This window comes from Rhinolophus ferrumequinum, chromosome 3 (genome assembly GCF_004115265.2).
Source record: "Rhinolophus ferrumequinum isolate MPI-CBG mRhiFer1 chromosome 3, mRhiFer1_v1.p, whole genome shotgun sequence".
Classification (NCBI taxonomy): Eukaryota; Metazoa; Chordata; class Mammalia; order Chiroptera; family Rhinolophidae; genus Rhinolophus; species Rhinolophus ferrumequinum.
In genome coordinates this window covers 10,315,767-10,339,180 of record NC_046286.1, presented here as the reverse complement: position 1 = coordinate 10,339,180, position 23,414 = coordinate 10,315,767, and the positions used below count along the sequence as shown (strand labels likewise).

General features: G+C 53.3%; 1 protein-coding gene across 1 annotated transcript in view; it reads left to right on the top strand.

Moving 5' to 3' along the window:
* The first annotated feature begins 1,772 nt into the window (after positions 1–1,772).
* Positions 1,773–23,414, top strand: part of LRFN2 (leucine rich repeat and fibronectin type III domain containing 2) — a 188,274-nt gene continuing 166,632 nt past the window's right edge. The window contains exon 1 of the mRNA XM_033094541.1: positions 1,773–2,207. The gene's annotated coding sequence lies outside the window, so the exon portion shown is untranslated. The remainder of the gene's footprint in view (positions 2,208–23,414) is intronic.

Here is a 23,414-nt window from a genome sequence, read left to right as displayed (position 1 = left end):
TTGGGGATTTCAGAGACTGGAGCCTGGGCTCTAGTTCCTTCTTCCATTCCCACCCTCCTCCCTGGCAGCTCCCACCTATGATATGCTAAACCACAGGTATGCTATAAAGACCTTGCTGACCGTCCTCCTGTTTCTACCCCCACCGCTGCCTACCCACCTCCTCCTTCTTGCTTCCTCCCCTTTTTATTTCTCCTTCCTTCCTCTATCCGTCTGCCCCTCCTTTCTTGTGCCAGTCCACTCTAACATACTTCGAGTTTCATCCTGGCAGGTGGCCCTTCTCCCCCCACCCCAGGATTTTCAAAATCCCTGTAGGGAAGGGCCTGTCTTTCAATGTCTGCGTGCAGTGGGCTGATCTGGTGGTGGTTTTCCTGGGTGCAGATGAGGAGGGTGCACAGCACATGGGGCACCGGCGCCTGGGCTATTGCAGAAATGCACCCCCTATGTGCATGGACAGGAGGCAGGGTCTTATATTACAGATTTATCCAGCTGAGCCAACCCTGGGCTGCAGAGACATCCACATGCCACATGTGCCTCCCTGTGGGTATCTGGGACAGGTGCATGGGAGGTGTTAGTCACTAGGAGAGAAGAGATGGATTGCGACATTCTCCCTGCCCCTGGATTTACCAGCTGAAGAACCAGCAGGAATCTCAAAATTTCAGTTCCTTCAGTGGGAAAGGTACACTTACCTCTTGGGGAGCTCAGTAAGGCAGAGACCAGTCCTACCTTCCCCAGAAACTGGTTGCTGATCCTAGTGGGCAGAGAAGACAACCAAAGATGAGACCCTGGCCAAAGCCAGACCATCTGACGCTGAGCCCACAGTCGGCTTGGAGTAGGGAGTCAACTACCTGCCATGTGCCTTGGGCAAGTCTCTTTACTATTCCCGGCCTCAGTTTCCTTCTATGTCAAATGAGGATTGCTGGGAGGATTAAACAAGGGAAGAGTTATAAAGATGCTGTGCAAACAGTGGGCGCCACAGCACGCCTTACAGATGCTAGTGATATTCTTGAGAAGTCGTAGTGTGTGTGTGTACATGCACCAGGCGTTCATTTTTCACAGGTCCTTCACAGGGTGCGGGAATCAGGGCTGGGTGGGCGCGATCCTCCCAGCCCCCACTCCCAGCCCGGGGCCCGCGCAGCGGATGTTCCTCCGGCAGGCGGCGGGCTGAAGGCTGCACGACGCGCTCCGCACGTGAGGCGGCAGCACCCGCGTCGGCTGCAGCTGCACAGCTCCGGCAGCCTGTCTCTCCTTGCGTAGGGGCTGCTCGAGCCCGCTAGGCTGCCGGGCCGCCGGGACCTTTTTCCCGGCTCCCGGGGCTCTCGGCCCGCCAGCCTCCCTCCCGGGCTACCGGGGCCCCGGCCCATTTCCGCCCCTCAGTGCTGGTCCGGCTGGCCAGCCCGCTGCCTCGCGGTCCCCGCGCCACGCCACCCCCGCGGGGCCTGAGATCGGTCGGGTTTCCGCGGCAGTGTGGTCCGCGCGGAACAGGGTGCGCGGGGCGGCGGGCGCGGAGGCTGGCTCCCTGCCGCTGCAGCTCCGCCGGCCGCCACTGGGGGCAACGACACCGGAGAGCTCGGCGCGGACTGTGCGCACGGCCGCTGGGCTCCGCTGCTGCCTCTGCAGCCCGTCGGCTCCCTCCCTGATCTGCGCGTGTGATCGCTGTGCGTGTGTGTGTATGTGACCGGGGGCGCGTGTGAGCGCGCGGGGGGCAGTGTGCACGCGGGGAGCGCGGGGGAGTGTGTTTGTGTGCGTGTGGGTGTGAGTGCCTGGCAAGCTCTTGCACACACACACACACACACACACACACATACACACACCCTGGCTGTCTCGTCTGAACTTGAAGACACCCCACATTCCAAGATGCCCGAGGTGCCCGGGAATACCCGGGGTTCTTCAATCTGGAAAATCCTACCGGCGGCTTCCTAGGGTGGGAGCATCGTGTTTTTGATTTTTTAATCTGGAAGAGAAGAGAACAAGTTGTGCTTTTTCCTCCCTTCTTCTTGCTAAATGCCATGGATATAACTGAATAAGCCGCTCAGGGCTCTCTCCGCGTGGACGTCCGAGGCCACCATCTGCCTTATTCGCAGGAGCCGAGGGCTTAGCTCGCGCCTGTCTCGGGCGGGGAAGGATGCGTGGCCCAGCCAGGGAGCCCGGGCGCCCCGCGGAGCCGGCCTCGGTGCCTCCCAGCCAGGGGTAGATGCTGCCTCGCCCAGGTGAGTAGTCGCTGCCGCCACGTCTCGGCGACCGCGGTGTCTGCGGGAGCTCTGCGCGGGGCTGAACGCAACCGGGGGGACCGGGAACTTTGCATCCCTTTCTTTCTCACTTGAGGACTCCCTCACCCGGGCACTCCTGCGGACACGCTCTTCTCTTTTTGCCCATCCGTATCGCGGGAGGTTTCCTTTTCTTTCTCGTTTTCCGTAGTGGGGGGTGAAACTCTGGCGAGGAGGAGAGAGAGCAGGTCTGTGAGAGGCTGGAGGGCAGAAGGGAGAAACGGGAGCCTCAGGTAGATGGAAACGTGGAAACAGCAGGGGAACTTTGCTGCCAGACCACTCTGTTGCATCTCCCACATGCTGAGGCCTGGCCAGAGCTATTGCTGGGGGCTGGGTCTGCAGCCCAGGCTCCCTGCGCTCTGTGGGCTGGGTGGGTGGGGTAGAGCCTGTGCGGAGAGGTTGATTCAGTGCTGATGGAGGGAAGGAAGGCAGGCATCGTTGCAATTTGGGGAAAGAAGGTAGGGCAGACTCAGGGACCCTATCCTGGCCTCAGGCAGAAGGCAGGGAAACCAGAGGGATTGTGTATGTACAGCTTGGGGCATCAGGATGGCATGATAAAGCAATATGGAAACTGGCATTAGCCATGCCTGGGTGGTAGGTCTGTCCCCCACCCAGCCCTGCCTTGGTTCTAAGGTTGGCCTGGGCAGGGAGGAGGGAGAGCCAATGAAGAGCTCAGAGACCAGCAGTGCCTTGATCTGCTAAGATCCGGGGCAGATACAGGGAGGTCCCCTGCCCTCTCCCTGTCACTCCAGTACAAAGGACATAGGCAGTGAGTTCGAGGGACACATAACCCCGAAAAGCCAAAGCCTGAGACAGAAAGAGGAGGGAACATGAGCAGAGGCCGCAGAGGGACTGAGCCAGGCCAACGCCAAATGCATGCGGAGATGTCCACAGATAGATAGACAGACACGTGCAGTGAGAAGGAGCTTATCAGAGCCGGGACTCTGAGCTGGAGTTAAAAGCATGGCTGTCCATGCTGACCCTCTGCCCCGCCACACTGTGTGTGTGTGGGGGGGCGGGGGGGTCCTTTATGGCTTCAATGGGCTGATTGGCCTTGTGGGGCTGGAGGAGGGGGTGGCTTCAGGAAATTGGCCCCCCACAGCTGCCGGAGGAGCAAAGCTGTGCCCGTCTCTGAGCTGTGCAGTTCCCAGGGGCCAGGGCTGGAGGTTCTAGGTGGGCTGTTGTATGTGGCTGGGGGCTGGTTTGGAACTCATGGTGAGGAGGCTGAGGCGGGGCGTTGTGGGGATACTGGGAGCTAAGGACCCACATCTTGGGGTTGTGCCCTGGGCTGGTTGGTCTCTGCCCTCTGTGAGGAGCTTACATAGCCACGCACAGTGGAGCCAGCCAGCTATGGGATTTGTTCCCTGGGTACCTTGGAGGCTGAAGGGGGTCAGGGTTGTGCAGAGAGGACGTGAAGCTTGCGAGGGCCTGCACTTGGAACCAGCAGCCTCCGTGGACCGTGCCAGCAGCTGGGCCATTCTGCTGATGCTAGAATGTCATCTTTCCCTTCTGATTATGGCCGGGAGTATGGAGTTCCATCTCTCTCTTAAGGCTCCTCACGTGCTTCTGCTCAGGCCCCCTGCCCAGCCCTCGATTTAGAGTTTCTGGTCTAATTCCTGCCCAGGAATGTAATTACTTATCTTCCTGCCCTGGCCCTGGGGAATACAAACAGCAAACTTGGCATTTTGATTTCAGCCTCTGGCAGTGCTTCTCCGGGAGGTCGGCTCCTGCCTCCATCTCCTGTCGGGCTGCACTGGGTGTTCTCTGGCCGGCCACTGGGGCTCAGGCTCCTAGCTTCTCTGAGGTTCCAGTTCCTTTCCCAGGCCCAGAAATCTGAGAAGCTGGGGAGTGTGGCCCAGGATAGACTGCACAGGGAGCTCTCAGGAGGCAAGACTGAAGAGAAGGAGGATGGATGGGGTGGGAAATGCAGATGAGGTAGGTGGGGCCACGGGGAGAGCCAGGCTGCCTTTTGACCACCCAGTCCCCGCAGGGACTACAGTGGGAATTGCCTTTCTTGTATCAGCTGTAGCTCTGAAGTAAGATCAAAGATCCGGGGATTCTGACCAAGGGTCAGGCTTATCGAGTCTCTTCAGCCTGTGGGGTAGAGGGTCTCTTTTCCTTGGGAAAGTCCTCTGTCCTAAGGTGGAGAAGAGTACAGTTATTGGCATTGGGGCACTCCCATTCTGATGGGAGAAGCTGCTAGATGGAAAGCAGAGCCACAGAACAAAAAAACAACCAGAGATAGCCAAGTGGAATTGGACCCTGGACAAAAGCAACCACAATTTGGGTGTTTTGCGATTTTTCTTTGGGCACAGTTGTTGTTTTAAGGTCCAACTTATTTGAAGGGATAGAGTTGTCATATAATGGAGTGGAACTGAACCTTGGACGGCCTAGGTGCAAATTCTGGCTCTGCCGCCTCTTTGTTAACCCCCGGAGCTTCTGTGTTTTCATTTGGTGAAAGGAAATAATAGTGGGTACCGTGCAGATGTGTTTGGGCCTCATATTTGTCTTGATGCTCCCTGAACCCCTGTTCAGATCTGGAGGAGTGTTGGGATAGAAGGGAAAGGGTTGGAAGAGACGGAGGGGCCCTCAGAGACATGAAAGGTAGTGCTCCAGCCTCCGCTCTTCATGGAGATGCCATGATGCCATCACACATAAGCTGATCATTAAAAGACTCCAGGAAGCCCTCCAGAAAACTTTGGGAATTGATGTTCCAGAAGCAAATTTTACCTCTGGGGCTGTGGCACCTGCTTCCCTCCCTCTCTCTTGTTTGCTTTGGAATTTTACAGCCACCCGAACATTTGCTAAGTATAATCCAGCTTTGTGTTTTACAAGTGTCATCTGTCAACTCTTTTCTGTCTGAAGCTTGAGTGTGAAATATCCCCCGGAACCCAGCTCCTGCCTTCTCTTCTTTGACTCTGCCTATTTCTGCCCCAAGAGTGGCCTCACTGGGATGGTCTCAGGTCCAGGCCAAGAGAGTGGACACAGCTCCTGCCGGAGTCTGTGCAAGGCCTGTGGTTCGACCTGGGACCCATCTGTGGAATTGAGAAACACACCCAGTCAGGGGGAGGGGCTCAGACCCACACGTGTATTTAGCAGGGTCTGACTAAAGAACCAACTGGAACAGGGGTGGAGAGGGAGTCCTCACCATAATGGGAAGGTTTAAGTAAAGGTATTTTGAAGAAGTCAGGTCTGGAGATAGGGACCAGGGAGAGTAGCCATGTCCAGACTGCTCGGGGTGAGGGTAATCCGGAGGGCTTCTTGGAGGAGGTGAGGATTTCAGGAATAGCAAAAGTCCATAGAAGTCCATAGAAGGCAGATTTTGTTTTCTTTTAAATTCTCAGAGATAACTGAGAACTTGGCGAGTTTCAGGGGTGGGGTACTGAACAAGTGGAATGGCTATTTCATGAAATTTCTTAGGCTATTGGGACCAGCGCCTTCAAACAAACAGCTTGATTGCTTGTTATACGTCAGGCACACATTGTTATCACACGGAATTCTCACCATCCGGTGAAAGTGCCACTGTTATTACCTCCACGTTACCAATGAGAAAACTGAGGTTCAGAGAAGTTGGGTACCTGCCAGGTAGCTTGTAAGTGGCTGAGTTGTCACTCTCCTTTCATGTCCATGTGAATTCAAGGCCCACACTCTTAACTCCTTGGTATTGCTTCTCCTCCATGGTGAGGAACAGCAGGCACCAGGGACCGGCACCCCTCTAAGCCCTGCTGGCCTCCTGGCCTGGCTGGGGAGGCAACTGCGGAGGCATCACAGAGCCCATGGAGCCCGGCTTCCCCATGGGCACTATGGCCTGTCCTGGCCACTCACAGCCACCTGTTGACAAGCTCCCGGCAAACAGTCAGCACCGCCCTTGTGGATAGCACAGACGGTGGGTCAGCGGGGTGGGCACTAGCCTGGACTACAAGTCAGGGGGCCCAATTGGGTGTGACCTGGTGGGGGACAGATCTCTTTCCTCCCCTGAGGCCTGGTTTCCTTACCGATGAATCAGGATGCTAACGCTCACTCCCCAAGGTTGATCTTAGGGCAGGGCGGCCTGTGTGCCTGGGCTTCATACAGTAAACACACCTGTTAGCATTCAGGGTTGTAGGTGTGACCCTCTCCTAATGTAGACCAAGTAATGAAAACATCAATGTGACATGGCCCAGTGGTGAAGGCATGAAAGGTGTGCTTTCATGTATCAGTTCATCTGGGACCGGAGTTCACTAGTAAGATAACAGGCCCGCTAGGTGGGCACTGTGCCTTCTGAGAAAAGGGACGTGAAGATCCTGCAGAAGACGGCCATGGGGTCTAGACAGTTGGGTGAGGTTGGTGGCAGGCAGCTCGGAAGGAACACACTGATGCATATGGCATTTACGATTGTAATCAGGGGGCCACCATTGAAGCTTTGGCACCTGAAGCTTTGGCACCTGAAGCTTTGGCACCTGAAGCTTTGGCACCTCAGGCCAGTGTTTCTCAACCTTTATTCACTATCGCCCTCACCAGTGAGTCTTTTCAGATCCTTTTTAATAATTGCACCCTCCCCTGAAATTTAAATACAGGCCTACTGTATATCTGTGTAGGTACTGTATGTACATCTGTGCTTTATATGCCAAAAGAGACAGATTCTTTTCCACCCCTCCTAAGCACAAATGTTTGCCCCCTTGGGGGCGCTGTTGCCTCCGTTGAGAATGCATGCTTAGGGCTAACAGCTTGGGATTAGAAAAAGAGGTGGAGGAATGAGGCGGGAAGCATCCAGGAGATGGCCAGGAGGACAGAGTCATTCTGGAGTGTGGGCGTGGGGCAGAGGCGTGGTCTTCAGCTTGCAGGCTCGCGATGCAAATCCCCAGAACAGGCATCTCTATTTCATCAAGAGGGGCAGGCGGGCAGGGTTGGATGCACTGCCCTAGAACACGAGGCTAGGGCCAAAGAGAAAAAGGTGAGAGGCCAGACCAAAGACACCCCAGTGCTGGGTCACTGGCTTGTTAAACGATTGAGTCCAAGTGCACTGAGCAAGTTTACGCAGTGACACAATCTACCCCTGTCTTGACCTGTTGGTCTTTGTCTTTCCCTGGGTGATTTCCTTGCCTTGTAGCTGCATGTTGTGTGGCAGGCATGAGGGTCCTGCAGAAGAGACACACGGCTATGTGTGGCTTTGCTTACGAGCAACAGAAGACTGGGGCATCTTTGATTTGGACAGATCTGGGCCTCCTTTCTTGAATATCCCCAAGGGCCAAGGCTGATGGGGAGCAGACCAACCTGAGGGGCAGACTGGAACGATACAGACAAGATTTAGGTGTTACACTGTGTCAAGCTGGATTAAACAGTAAAACTGAGCTCTTGTAATTTATCAGCCTGCTTGGGATTGTCTTTAACCGGGCAGGCCTGAAACATGAGAGGCTGCAAAATCCCCAAATTGGGTTCTTTAGAGTTCAATGCATTTATTATTGGCATGTCTTATATGAAATCACCCACCGGCAGGAGCTAAGCCACAGTCAGTCTGCCCAGACACAATATGAGAAGCAGAATGCTGAGTCTCTCTCAATCCGTCTCCCTTCTGTATTTCCCTCCCGGACCATCTGCCCTCGATCCCACTTCAGTCCAGGCCACAGGGAGCACGCTTCCCTCTCACCTTAACTCAGGTCCCTCAAAAACTTCCCGGGGATGCAACATCTATTTGGTCGTCCCATCTCTCCTTCCCTAGGACTTACTTCCTGCTCATTTTCTGCAAAGCTAGCACTTTCCATCCCAGCTACCCTTCCTGATCTATTCTTCAGCTTTAGTTAAATAAGCCAGGGCGTGGGGTTTACTATGGTCCCCTGTGTAGGTGCCTACTTCAGAACAGTTGTAAACTGGGTCTTGCTGTTACTTGACTCACCCGGAGCCCCAGAATGAGTGGCCTATATAGGCACTCAGTCTGCAAGACGTGGAGGAGCTTGGGGAGCCAGCTAGGCTCAGGTTCTGGCTTGGACCTCCGAGCCCATGAGAGAGAGCTGTGGGGGCCCGGGGATGATGGCAGTGTAGGTGAAGGCATGCTTGATTTTCTGAGTTCCCAGAAACCTCTGGAAATGTCCAACCAGGCCGTGAGAGGAGGCCCTGTCATTCTAAAGAGGTATTGAAAATTCCTAGGTGGGCAAGGTTGATCTCTGGATCCAATGTCCCCCCACCCCCATGAAGCCACTATAATACTCAGATAAGTTCGCTTGGGCAGAAGGGAGGGAGAATGGATGGTGACCTGGGGTCATGGAGGTAAAAGTTAGAGGTGCTTTACACTGCCAGGCACGGGGGGCTGGTCTTGGAGGACTCGCTGGGGTGCAGGGGAACCTGGAACGAGTTGTCCTTTTAGCTCTGCCGGGAACTTGCCACGTGATCGGGCCAATACCTCTCCCATGCTGTCCTTCCCTATAGAACAGGGCCTGAGTGCTTTCTTAAGTCCCTTCCAGTTCAGGTACTTGATCCTTGGATTTGTAAGTCCATGAACCAGCCTGGGTAAAAATACATCTGCTGAGCCATCCAGGTCCTGGAAGGGACTCGTCCAGGCTCCTCCAGCCTCCTTCTCATCCTGCTCTCCTTCCGGATAGCGCTGACCTGACGCTTCCCTCTGCTCGATGCCCTCTGACTACTACTAACCTTCCCCAAACCCTGTTCCGGGGCTCCAGCTTCGAATGACCAGGATCCCAGGGCTGCAGTGGGAAGGGAAACGTCTCCTTCCTCCCTCACTCCAATGCAGGCATGTGCACGTACACATGGTCCGACACACTCACTCTCACATGTGCACACACAGACCCACAAGTATACATACATAAGTCTACATGCTCACACTCTCACATACACTCACACACACGAACACCCCCACCACATACATACATACTCCCACATACATGTACAAACACGGGTATGCACACATATACGAGTATACCACGATACTTACACATATACGAGTATACCACGATATTCACAAACACACATCTGCACATATGCACACATACTCATACATTCATACGTGCACACACAGTCACACACCATACACATGCTATCACATATATACTCGTACACATACACACACATGCAGTAGCACACATTCTTTTGTCTACTGCCTCAGCTTCTCCCTTTAATATATGGGCACATGTCATCCTACCCTTCCAGAGCAATGGCCACTTCGCAAAGAGCATTTCTGTGTGTGGTGTCCTAGGTCCCTGTGGCCCTCTGAGCTCGCCAGGGCAGAGTTTTGCCCTCCTGTTTGTTTGGGTGAGGAACCAGGCTCAGGTTGAGCACAGCCATGTGGGTAGCAGAGCCAGGATGAGAATTCAGACCTCTGACCATATCCAGAGGTTCCCATCACAGCAAAGCTGTCTGAGTGCTCTCACACCCATCAAGACACTTGCTGCAGGGCAGCCCTGGGAGACAGGGAGGGTTCCTTTAGTCCCTGCATGAAAGATGAGAAACTGAGTCCTGGGAGAGTCACAGGCTGGGTGATGGAACTGGCTCAGGAGCCCTCTGTCCTTCTCTGCCAGGACACGTGCACTCCTGTGGTTGTTCAGTGATCATTTCTGGGTCCCTGTCTGCTCTCAGGAGCTTTGATTCACATCAAACCTCCAGGCAATTGAGAATCGCCACCCTAGGTCAGCCCTAGGGGTGTTCCAGCCCTGATTCTGCCCAGTTTCCACTGAGGTAGAGTGCAGGAGTGGATTGGACCGTCTCATGGCCATTTCTCATGACGCTTGTTAGGGAGGGATCAAAGTGTGTTCATCATGAATGGGCCTCCATTGCTCACACTGGTTTCACGGGCCCAGCCGCCCTGCCTCTTCAGGCTGGAAGGCCTGTACTTTGCTGCCTGTCGTGGGAGTAAGGCCTCCTTTTACTAAAGCGCTCCCTCCACCTTCTTCAAGCTTTAAGTCAGGACAGCCTGATAGTTGAGGCTTTTGTGATCAAGCCCATGCTCCTTCATCCATCCCTTTCATGACTGGCTGGTCAGCAGTCCTCACTGATTCAGTTTCATTCGACTAGCAGTTTTTGAACACCTACTGTGTGCTACCAGCAGGCCAGATGGGGCAAAGATGATTCAGCCAGTCCAGTTCGTGTGTGCACCCAGCCTTCCATCGCTCCTGTACTTTTTGTGACCCTGCATGTGGACCGCAGGTCTTGGTGGAGGTGGGAGGTGTTGAGGGTTCCCAGTCTGGCCTGTTTTTTTTGCCCCCTCCCATATGTGTGTTTGCTCGGGACTCAGCTGAAGGTCACACGTGATTAATTACTTGATGTAAAGCTGACCATGGTGGTGATGATGGTGGTGGTGGTGGTGGTGGTGGTGGTTGTGGTGGTGATAAAGTCCACTTCAGAAACGTGCTCTCAAGCTGCTTTCCCAGATTTCTCTCCCACCCCACTGCTAAGCTGACACCCATGTCACCCAAATAGAAACTGATGGATGAAGAGATTCAGAGAAGTTTGGGGGTTGTGGTCCCAGCTGGTGCGCAGCTGGCCCGAAAGGAACCATTTAATCTTCCTCCAGGCCTATTTACTTGCTTCACAGGGGCTGAACGGGGGAGAAGGGGAACTGAGGGGAGACCTTAGAATAGCTATAAATCCTGGAGCCCTGGTCCAAAGTCACAGCTTCTAAGCCCGTGATAAATCAGGGCCATTACACTGGGGAGAGGACAGTTCCCCAGGCTTTAGATGGGCACAAATCTGGGCATGAAGTGGCTGGCAGGGGAAGAGCACAGAGAGGTTATAGGTGGGCAAGGCAGGGTCCTTATGCTTGAGAAGTCTTCATCTGACGGGGGAAAGCTCACTCCTCGTCCTTGGGAAGTTTATGTCTAAGAGGAGGATGGAGCAGATAAACATGGCACCTTATCTGGGAACACTTAGGCACTAAAATACATGGACACAACATCCTTCTTGTGTAGGAACATGTGTGCCCCAGGCCCCCATTCCTAGGCTCAACACTATGTCCTGTGTTCCTGGTTGTGTGAACTTGAGCAGGTTACTCTGTGCCTCTGTTTCCTCATCTGCAAAATGGGAATAACAATAGTACCCACCACATAGTAGTTGTTAGAATTAAATTAATTACTCTATGTAAAGTGCTTGGGGCAGTGCTGGGGAGGTAGTGAACACTATAAAAGTGTGAGCTGTCATTGTTCATAGTAGATATAGTTGTGGTGTTTTCCTAAGCTTGGAGAGGAACCGCTGTGGACCAGCTTAATTGATACTCGTTTCAAACAACCACCCCTTAAATCACACAGCAACTTGGAGAGTATTTCATAATACTCCACATGATTTCATCTGACCCTCCCGACTATTCTGCCGGGCGAGCAGGACAGACAGACGCTATGATTATATCCATTATACATGAGGGAGAACTGAGGCATAGAGGTTACTAAATAGTTCCTGGTCCAGCTGGGTTTTTCATTATCTCTTAAGACCACACTGTATTCAGCTGAGGGGTGAGGGGGACTTGGGGGAGGAGGGTTTGTGTGAAGATGGCTGATGGGTTCAGGACTGAACCTCCCACCTAGGCCTTATTCGTGTTGGATTGGATTGATGAGGAAAGAAGCCTCGGTGGGCAGAAGTTCATGTCACGTTCCAGGTCTGTATGCCTAGGCTGGGTCTACACAGCAGGCACAAGGAAAGCAGGCTGTGTTTATACACACGGTACCTACCGTGTTTCCCCCAAAAATAGACCTAGCCAGACTATCAGCTCTAATGCGTCTTTTGGAGCAAAAATTAATATAAGACTTGGTCTTATATTATATTAAAATAAGACCGCATCTTATATTAATTTTTGCTCCAAAAGACGCATTAGAGCTGATGGCCTGGCTAGGTCTTATTTTCGGGGAAACATGGTAGGGCATGGGAGTTAGTGGCAGGGCCACAGGACATGCTATGTGGATCCTTTTGACATGTCATGAATGTCCTGGGATGGGGTGGGGGTGGGCCTTGCTGGGGGCTCTCAGGGGAGGAATGTAGGACCTGGATTGGGGACCTTACTGTAAAAAAGGAGCCTCTGATTCGGCCTGGTCTGTGTGGAGAGAAGGCCAGAAAGAGACATGCCCCTGGGCAGTGATTACTGCCCTCACCCCCTAACACCCATTCCCCAGGGCTGGTCCTGGTAATGGGAAGAGGGACCTGCTGGATCTTTTGGTTTGCAGGAGCTGGGAAAGCATCCGGGGCAGGAAAGTGGGCCTTGGGCTGGGGCACAGAAGAGGGAGTGATGACCTCAGACCTGGGCCGAGGAGAAACCAGACGTGGAAAGAATGCTTGTGGGGTGGGGTTTCAGGAACTCTGGGGGAGTTGGGGTTCAGGTATGGATTCTGGGGTCAGTGGTCTAAGGGGAGATATGGGGGGATGATGGGGGTGGGTGTGTGACCTTAGGGAGGGGACAGGAGTCTGGGAGGGATAGAATCCGATGGGAGCCCACCCCAGGCACAGAGCCAGGATGTCTAGAATCAAAGCCCCAGCCCAATTCCCCTACTTTCGGGGGAAAAGTCCAGGCCCCAAGCTTATTTCCAGGGCTCTGTGATCAGCCTGCTCCATAAATCTCGGGCCACATAGCTGTGGTACATAATTGGAGGCGCTGTAGGTACCTGGGCTCCAGGAGAAATCCTGGGCAGGAAGAGGGCCATGGATCACAAGTTGCAGGGACGCCAGCGGGGCGCTGGTGGCCGGCCCGGCTCAGGGTGTGAGTTATCTCGGGCGGGCCACTCCGTGGTCCTGCTGCTCGGTGGCGCTGGGCTGATATTTACTGTATATTGGTTTTTAAATTACTCTATGGCATTGATTCCCTGCTCTTGAAGTTTAGCCCTCACTCGCGGTCCCTGCCTCCCTCGGCGTTTCTCTGCCTCCCTTCCTCTGTCGCCATCTGTCTTGTCTCTCTCTCAATTCAGTTTTTAATGCAGAGTATTATCTTACACTGTATCGGGGTGTCTCATGGTATTATGTTTATATTACCTTATATTTATTAGGTCGTACATTACCTTCATCCCTTCCGTGTACATACAGCGTTCGGTCGTTTTTAAAGCTTGACTCACAGCCATGTTGATCTACTTTGGACCCCATGACAATGAGGAAGTAGGGCAAGCCAGAGTTGTCTCCATTTAAAGGTGGGGAAACTGGAATTCAGAGAGGCTAATGGAATGACCAGGTCATGCTTGGATTGAATTATATGATACCATTAGAGTAATGGCTTCTGAGTGTTGAATGCTTATGGTGGGCCAGGCACTGCTGTAATGTAAGCTTTATGTACTCATTTTATTCCCACATTAATGCTGTGGGGTGGGCACTATTCTTACTTCATTTTACAGGTGAGAAAATGGAGGACCAGAGAAGTGAAGTAGCTTGCTCAAGGTCACACAGCTTTCTAGAGGGCAGAGCTTGGATTCAAACCCAAGCATCCCGGTTCCTGAGCCTACACTCTTATCTGCAATTTAAGCTGTCACGTGTGATTACTGAGTTGGAGTGGGGGTGACAAGGTGGGGACAGAGGTGGGACGGCTTCGCAGTGTAATGAGAGGCATTCTTGTCCTCGCATACCTGTAATTTCTGTACTAGTCTGACGGCGCCCAAGGGAAAGACTTCGGGGACCTCATATCAGCTGGAAATGCCCCAGGAGTGGGGGACCATGTTCCTAGGAGCTGACTGTGGCCCCCTACCTGCAGTTTTGGCCCCAGGTGAGGGCAGAAGGGCGGGCATAGAGCAGTGGTGGTAGTAGCCCTGGCTAAGTGGCTCTCTGGCTGTCTGCCCTCCTTTCCTGCGTCCATGGAAGGGGGCTGCTGTCCTGACCTCCATGGGATCTTACACCACTGCCTTTGTGCAGTTTCCCTGCCCTTTGGGTTTCGGCTCCAATCACAGGCAAAGCTGCTTGGGTCCAAGCTGGACCTGGCTCCCAAGGGCACAGCAGGCCAGCAGGCATCAGAGGAAGAAGGGGCAATACTTGGTGTCCAGCCCGTCCCTCACTGGGGACCCCTGTTGAGCACTGCCCATTGCAGACCCAAGACTGCTGTCTGAAAAGTTTGGAGGTGGAGGGTACAAGGTTCAGTCTGGATTACAGTGATGGGCTCTTCCTCTCCAGGCTCCTCCTATCCCCTGCCTCCCACCCCGTTCTGAGGAGATCCTGTCACTGCTCCAGTCTGGGTCGCATTACACAGCTTGCCATGGCTCAGCAGCTCCTCTCCACTGTCCCCAGCTCCTACTCCCGGGGAAGAGGAGGCAGACTCCAGAGAAGCAGGGATCCTCTGGGTCATCTGCATCTGCATGTCCCTTACTAGGGGCGGGAGGAGAGTAAACTACAGGCCTGTGCCTGGGCATGTAGCCCTAGGCCTGCCTTCCTGGAAGTGAGCCCAGGACTGCAAGGGGCTGCCCTGGAGGGTGCAGCCCTGCTCGTCTGCAGTTCCCTGGGCCTGCTGTGAAGTGGGCCTTTGGGCTCCTGAGGCTCCCTGGCCAGGTTCCCCCCATCTGTCCTTCCAAAGGGGGCCTCTAACAACCAAAGTGTACAGTGGGCGATGAAGGGACCCTTACATTTCCTCTTACAGTTCAGACTCATCAGGTCACCTCACATCCTTGCTGGACACAGACTGGGAGAATCGCTCTGAGGGGTGATGTGTGGGTTGCTTTTCTTATTAACAGCTAGTATTTATGAGCACTTGCCACATGAGGGTTCATCTAGTGATTGAGGCCCAGGAGCCAGACAGCCTGGGTTCAAATCTCAGCGATTCCACTTATGAGCTGTGTGACCTTGGGCAGGTCACTCGTCTTTGAGCCTCAGTTTCCTCCTCTGTAAAGTGGGGCTAACACCAGTGCCTAACCTGGGGTTATCGTGAGTATGAAGTGAGTGACTACCCACCGAGAACTATCGGATCTGGCGCATGGTGTGTATCATTTAGGCCTTGGCTGGTGCTGTGATTCGCATGCACCTTCTCGTGATGTTCCCAGCTCAGAACAGCAATGGGATTTGCTTTGGGTCTAAAGTGACCAACTGTCCCAGTTGGCCTGGGACTGAGGGGATTTCTGGGATGTGGGACTTTCCATTTGAAAAGTAAGAAAGTTGCAGGCCGATAGTGATGAGTTGGTCACTCTACCCAGATCACACAGAAAGTGCGTGGCCGAGCCAGGATTTGAACCCACTTGTGTCTGATTCCTACTGCCCTGTCCTAGACCCCCCTGGGGACAATCCTTCTCTCAGATGCCCACATTTGCTGAGTCCCAGCAGGCTTGGGAGACGCTGCCTTAGTTCATCCTCACAAAACCCGTGATTTGGGCATTCTTATCCAAATTTACCAAAGAGGAAACGGAGACACAGAGAGGTAAAGTCACCTGCTCAGGGTCACCCAGTCAGGAAGTAGCTGAGCTGGGACTTGAGCCCGGGCTGTCTGACGCCAATGCCTCACACTCCTGGCCACTCTGCTACAGCTCCCCTTGTATCTTTTCCCAGTTCCCTCCATGTGAACAGGTCTCATTTCTTTATCCCAGTGACCTATGCAGTAGGCACTTTTATCCCTGTTTAAAGGTCAGAAAACTGAAGCTCAGAGTGACCAGGATAGTTAGCTCACGTCACGTAACTTGTAAGTGACAAAAGCAAGCGGGATGGGGTTCCATCCGGGCTTCCTTTGTTTGAGAACTGGGAGGAGGCACCCCCGCCCCACCCAGTCCTGTTTAAATTCCTACAGGCATGAGGTCTGGGTCATCACTGGGTCCCACGGGCAGAGGGCTGGTTCCCTGCCAGGGCTCTGGTTCTCTCTTTGATCTAGTTGTTGTTATCAGGTCCTCCCCAGCAGGGAGAGGAGGCGCGTGGTAGGGTGGATGCACCTGCCAGCCACACAGCTTCCCTACTCCCACCAGGTGGGGACCGAATGCAGAATGGGTTGCTGTGGGGACAGAGCCCCAGAAAGCAGTTTCTAGGTTCTCAGCCCCACGTGGAAAGGTGCTGGCTCAGGTAGTAAATGGCCATCGACTGTGATCAAATGTCCATCAGCTGTGGCTAGTTGGCCGTCAGCTGTAACCAGTGAGCCATTGGCCACTAATATAACTGCCGTGGCTGCGTTAGCAGAAAATGGAGGCTGGCAAGAAGATGGTGGCTGAGTCTGCAAGCGGAGCAGTGAGGGTTGAGAATTGTGTGGCTCCTGGTTCCTGTTTCTCCAACCCAGCTGCCAGTGAGACTATAGTGGCGTGACTCCCCTACCTATGCTCCGTGGGTGTTCCTTTTTGGCCTCACCATGTCCTGCGTTCTTATGTGGGGCGCGGGAGCAGAGACCCCGCAGGCTGCCCCGCACGACACATGGCGCAGCGAGCAGGGTCTCCCGCCTGACGCCCTGCATAACAGTTGCATTTTCCTGGAAGGACAGCAAAGGCTTTATTAACACCAGGCTTGCTTCTGAGGCAACTAAATAAAAGATCTGGGAAGGACGGTGACAAGAGCCTATAAATTCCGAACGATGTTCAGGACGGTGGCCTGGGCCCTGGGGCCCATAACACTCAGGCAGCTGTTGGCTCAGGGGTGACTTATGGGGCCTGTTATCCGCTGTGGGGTCACCTGCCCGTCAGCCTCCCAGTTGTAAGGTACTTGTTCTTTTTAACTTCCGAATTCTTTCCATAGTTCTTGGCATTTCATGGTTGTCCTCAAACTGCTCATAGGGATGAACTACTCCCCCATTTAAGAGCTGGGGAAACTGAGGCACAGGATGGGTTGGTGAATGGCCCAGGTTCACCTAGTGACCCAGGCCCCTTGGCTCTGACCTGGGAAGTTCTCACGAGTATCAGTACTGATGAAGCACTTAATTATCTGCCAGGAGCTATTCCAAGCATTTTAACTTGTTAACTCATTCCGTCCCCACAACGACATTGGGACATAGACTATTGATGTCACTGCCATTTCGATTTCATAGTGTGGAAACAGGCAGAGAGAATTGAAATCATTTGCCCAGGACCACACAGCTGGATTTGGACCCACCCCCTTAACCATCACGCTGAGAGCAAAATGTGAAAGTAGACTGGCCTCTGACGGTGAGGAGGTGCCAGTGCCATCCCCGTCCCGGGAGGACCTGGCCGGCTGCCTCTTCCCAGGACACATCTGGCTCCTCGGTCTGGGTGTTCTGGGCTCTGAGAGGCTTTAGCATGGCCAGAGGGAGATGGTCCTAAAGGACCAGCGAGGGCAGGCAGGGCTGTGAAGTTCGGTGGAGAAGTGCCATGGAGAAAACCCTGCACTGGCAGTGTGGAAACCTGAGTGCCAGCCCAGTTCTGCCACCAACTCTCCATGGGACCTGGGTGATGCCTCTGAGCCTCCCTCCCCATTGGCTGTCTCCTGTGATGCAGCTGGAGGTGGGCATCACATGGCTTTGGGGCCCACCTGGCAGCAGATGGAGGACCAAAGAAGACGAGCGTCAGACCTGGCCCTATCCCCACTGTCAGAAGCCCAGAGCAGCAGCAGGTACTCACACCGCCAGCTAAATACCTGAGCTATTTAAAGTGTCTGGTGCCGCCTGGAATCTCTGGACTCTGCTATTTCAGGCCAGCTCGGGGCCCTGGCCACCTCCCACCCCACTGTCCTGCCTAATGGGCTTGCTGGGGGGTGAGAGGAAGGGTTGGGGCTTGGCTGCTGTAGGTTATCTATAGTTCTAACATTGCTTTCCCATCTAAGGTGGTGCGTGCTCAGCCGTGAGGGTGGGGTGAAGGGCTCGGCTAGGGGCCAGATGGTGCAACACCCCTTCTTCTGGCCAAGATCCATGAGATCCCCAGATCTATGGAGGAGAAGGTGGGCAGAGGGACTTCTAGTTCCCTCCCTAATTCAAAATTCTTCAGGATTTCAGGACATGCCTCTGTCCATCTTACTTGCCGGTAGCAGGTATTCACTGGGCAGCTGGAATTGGTGAGCTGCTGGGTTACAGGGGCTAATTAGACCTGGGCCCTGCCCTCCAGGTGCTCCCAGTATGGCGAGGGAGGCCAAAAAGTAAACCAGCGATTACAATGCACAGTAATCGTGACATTTGGAGGGGAGGCAGCGGCAGGACTTCCAGGAGGAGCCAGTACTCTCCAGCTCACTGCAGGTGCCTCTGGCTCAATGGCTGCAGCAGCCCCCCCCCAAAGGCCTCTCTAGCCCACCATCACAGGGACGCTATGCCTGCCTAGTTGAAGACTCTGCAGCTCTCAGGATAAAATCCTAGTTACATGGCCTACAAGGCACTGGCCCTGTCAGCTTCTTTCCCTTGTCTGTGCCCTCTTCACACACCCCCCTGAACTGCTACAGGTCCTAGAGCATATCACGCTCTTCCCACCTCTGGACCATCCTGTTCACTGGGCCCCCTGCTTGCAACATCATTTCCCCACCCAATGTCTGGCTGGAGCCTTTTCATCCTTCAGGTGTCAGCTTAGATATTGCTCCTGGGGATGGCAGGACCACCCCGTCCAAAGTCTGCCCCTCTGCCACGCTCACTCAAGATAGCGTTTTGTTTTTCCATATCCCTTCCCCTACTCGGAATTTCCTTGTTTGTTTATTGCTTCTCTCTTGCAGTCTGTGAGCAATCTGAGGACAGGAATGGGGCACCGGGTTACAAGTGCAGACTCGCGTGCTCCAGCGTCTGTGTGCAAGTTCCGCTGCAATGCTCACCAGCTGTGTGACCATGGGGAAGTCACTTCACCTCTCTGTGTCTCAGTTTCCCAATGTGCAAAATGGGGAAATAATAGTACCTACCCCATGGAGATACTTTCCTGGTTGAATGAGTGAAACCAGGAACGGGAGCACTTAGAATAGTGCCTGGCATAGGGCCTTTCTCAATAAATATTAGCTATCATTGTTATTTTTATATCCAGTGCTTAGAATAGTGCTGCCTCAGTAAATATTTGATGATTACACGAGACACCTGGGCCGCATCTTCAAGGGAGTAGGTCCATGTTGGTTAAAGAGAGAACCGTGGTTCTCAGCCCTGGCAACACATTGAAATCACCCGGGGGGCTTTAAAAAACCATCGATGCCTGGGCCCCACTCCCAGAGGAGTCTGGTTTAATTAGTCTGGGTGTGGCCTGGACATTGGCATTTTAAGGCTCTCTTGGGACACTGATTCTAGGATTCAGGACCGAGGCGATGAAGAAAGGCAGGCGTACACAGCACACAGAACATCGTGCAGCTGGGAAAGGTCTTGCTGGAGGACGTCCTTGAATAGGGAGCCCTGAGGGTGAGGTCAAGGACAGGGGAGGTCCATGGTGGCGCAGGAAAGCAGGGCCAAGCCAGGAAGGGCCCTGCACACCAGGCTAGGAAACTGTGACGTGGTGCGGAAGTTGGTGGGAGCCTGAAAGGCTCTTAAGCTGGAATGATAGGGTCCGATGCGCCTTTAAGGAAATTGGCCTGATGGTTGTATGGAGGATGGATTACTGAGTGAAACTGAAGGCACAGAGATCAGAGGGCAGAAGCCCTGCTGCCCCTGTGAGAGTGGCTCGGGCCAGGCTCGAACAGTGAAGGCAACTGGCTGGTCCCCAGTGTCGTTATTTAACCCTCCTTGGCACGTCTGAAGAGTGAAATCTGGTCAGTGCTCGATTTCTCCTTGCCACCCTGCCCCTAATGGCAAGTACAACCTGTGCCACTCTGGGCTGATGTAAACCCCATCTCGTTGTGTCCCTGGAAGGGCTTTTCGGTCTGGGTTCTCAGCCAGACTCCCAAGTCACAGCCAGAATTCTCTATTCCACAGTCCCCTGGCCCAGAGCTGGTTGTTTCCACCTGGAGACGCCCCCCAGGCCTGCTTCCTCATCTATATCCCGCCAGCCCAGCCTGGGATCCAAATGTAGGACTCTTTCCCTGGTTCCAGGCCCGCCCACTCTTAAAGCAACAGACTCCATCTTCAGGGCCTTCTCTCCCAGCAGCAGCTTGAGTGTTTTCTCAGTCTTCCCCTGCATCTGGTTTGTAGGTGGGGGTTTTACTTCCTGACTTCCACCTCCCTGGCTACCAAGCTGTTTCCCTCTAATTGTTCCGCTGTCCTCCTACAGGTGGGTGTGGGTCCCAGAACCGCCTTTGTATAGCAGAGCTCTTGATAAAGTGACCCATGTCCTTCCCACTGTCTCACACTGTCCACCACCATTTAGAGGAAGTATGGATGGGAGCTCCAACCTGGCTGTGCTGCTTACTGGCTGTGTGATCTTGGGAAGTTAGTTGACCTCTCTGTGCTTTAGCGTATCTGTAAAATGGGGGTGAGAACTCAGACATTTAGTGAGTTCATTGCCATCAACGCTGGTCACAGGTTTGGATGAGACATCCAATTTAGATGGTACAATGGGCTTTAATTCAACAGCATGCTTCTTAGCATCAGGAAAGGATTCGGGACAAGGCAGGAAATAAAGTATACACAGCATCTTCATTTTCGTCTCCTGAGGAGGCCCAGCAGCTGCCCACATATAGAGCTTTCATGCCCCTCCCTCACATGGGGCATGTCAGCTGCTGTGGGTAAGAGCTGAGATGTGTGTGAGTCTCCTCGTTACAGAGAAGCTGCAGCCTCGAATTCCTGCCACTTTTGAGACGAAGGCCTGCTTGCCAGCTTGGATCCCTGGGCCCACAGATCAGGGGCTTCACGGGACACAGGGCAGACACCACAGCCCACACGTGCTTTAATGTACTGTGGGAGGACACCCTGGGTCACCTTCCCAGGGAGGCCTCGGCCAGCCCCGGAGGCTGTCAAGTCTTGACTCAGTGTTAGTTATCTGCACACCACGTTTTTCGAACAAGGACAGTCAGTAGATTACCGTTAATTAACAAAGGCAAGAACTGGATTGATGAGAGAGAGAAGAGAAGAGAGAGGGAAAACGGCAAACCTCCTGGGCGTCGTGAATCTTGTTTTTACGGTTTGGGGAGTAAACTGATGAGCCGGCACTGGGCACAGCCCTTAGTCTGGGCATTTTTGTAGGCAGCTGTCTAGGGGCATCACAACACACAACGGCAGTTGATAGGATTTTCCAAAGACCCTCAGGAGTTCACCGGAGGGGTAAGTCTCTGTGGAATGCCTTCGCACCAGCACCCCCACCTTAGCTAGGCCAGGTCTGCACCTTCCCCCATCAGAAGGCCTCAATGCACGCAAGGTTCTCAAAACAGTGAAGAGGAAGGGTTCCTATGGATGTAAGTTCACAGTACGTGTTCAATCAGTTCTAACTGCAATTATTCTTTCCCTGTCTGAGTTTCATTTCTGTTGGCCTACCCAGCTGGCGTTGCCTGGTGTCCTGTATCTCTTCTGGAGCTGAGATTCAGAGTGGGGAGGAGGGAGATGGGGACCCAGAGGGGAAGCTAAGGACCAAGGCAGCTTTGAAATAGTTGGTTGTAAGCAACAAAGTGGGCAGGTTGCTTCCCTTGAACGCTTTAGGGCCTGGAGTTAAGGAGGATTTCTTTACTGTCCTTTCAGCTAAGGCAGCATCGATCAGAGGCTCCTCCCCCGTCACCCATAATTTCATCTCTTTGGCTGGGAGCAGGCTGTGTCTACCATTTTGTTTTTTCTCTCAGCTTTGGAGGATAACTGAAGCCCAGAGAAAGAGTGTCTTATTCTGCCCTCTTTGGAACCTGGGGATGAGGACCCTGGTAGCAGGAGACTGTACCCTTCTTGGGTGGCTCTCCCTCTACTCCCTTTTCTTCAGGAAGTGAGGTGGGCTAAGGGACAGAGTCTCAGAGCCAACTGTAGGGCCTGGCTGTCCTAGGGACTTGCAGTATGAGCTTGATCAAGCAGGTCTCCTTTCTGACCCTCTTCTGTTTCCTCGTCTTTAAAATAGGGAGATGGAAGAGTTCTAGACATAATGTCCTAAGAACTCTAAGGAAATGGGCCTGCCTCTTTCCACTTTAAACACACTCTTCATGTTCTCTCGTTAAGGCCAGTCTTACCGGTCAGCATCCCAAGCTTTGCTGGAATATAAATGTTGGGGAATCCTACAATGATTTCTCTTAGGGTCCATATCCACTTCCAGATGGTCCTGGCTGTTACACATCCTGCTTTAAGGCAGGTAAAGCTATGCTCCCTTCAACTATGGTGGGGAAGGATAGAAACTCCAGCTCAGTCTTAAGGCTTTTATTTGAACAGGCAGGTCCCATAGTTATTGTTTCTGAGTCCGTGTGTCAAATGGTCAGAGCTTTGATGACAGGGCTATCTACCTCCACGACTGCACACAGCACCTGGCTCAGACACACAGGTGGGAAGGAAGCTTTATGAAGCCCTGTGCTTCTGTGATGGTGAGGACTGCAGGCGTGGTGGGGATGGTGGTGGAGGAGGGTGGGCGGATCGTGGGGCTGGGGGGGGTGATTACAGTGATGGTAGAGATGGTGGTGGTTACGGCGTAGGGAAGTCTGGGGAGATTGGTAGGGCATCAGAGGCGGTTAGGAAGTGTTCTGGCGAGAAGCAGTGGAAAGGTATTGAAGGATTGTAACTTAATGGAAGGGGAACCAGATTTACATTTTGCAAAGTGCACTTTAACTGCATGGTGGAAAATTGCTTGGAGGATGGCAAGCGTGGGTGGATATAGACCAGTTAGGAGGCCATTGGAATAGTCCAGGAGAGAGCGAATGGTGGCTTGGGTTGGGGTGATGGAGGGCAATGGAGAGCAGGGGGCAGATGCTGGAGCTACTTAAATGGTAAAATCAACTGGACTCAGTGATGATTAGATTATATTTTGATCAGATCGGGAGAGCTGTGAGTGAGAAGGAGATATCAAAGGTGAACCTTAGGTCCTGGCTTGGGCACCTGGATGGATCATTAGATTCGAAGCTCTGTGAGAGCAGGAACTTCATTGTGCCCTCCTGTATCCCCAGACCCGAAAGCAGCAGCTGGCATGTGGTAAACCCTCAATCAATGTTGGTTGGATGACTATTGCTGTTGACTCTCAGTCATGAACCTGAGGGAACCCTCATATACTATAATTTTTGGTTCCTAGGTCCATGTCCTCCGATGGATATCAAACACTCCTGGCGCTGGTCCACCGACGGTTAATGGCTAGAGGGCTGGACCTCAGACACAGATGAGCCTGAATTTGAATCCCAGGGTCTTACTCGACTGGCTGTATGGTTTTGGGAAAGTTAACTTTCCTGACTCTCAATATCGTCACCTCTAAAACGGGGATACAAAGAGTGTTTCCCTCACGGGGTTGTTATACCAATTAAATGAGATAATATGATGAGCTCATGAAAAGCACTTAGCCCAGCCCTGGACCATGGTCTGTA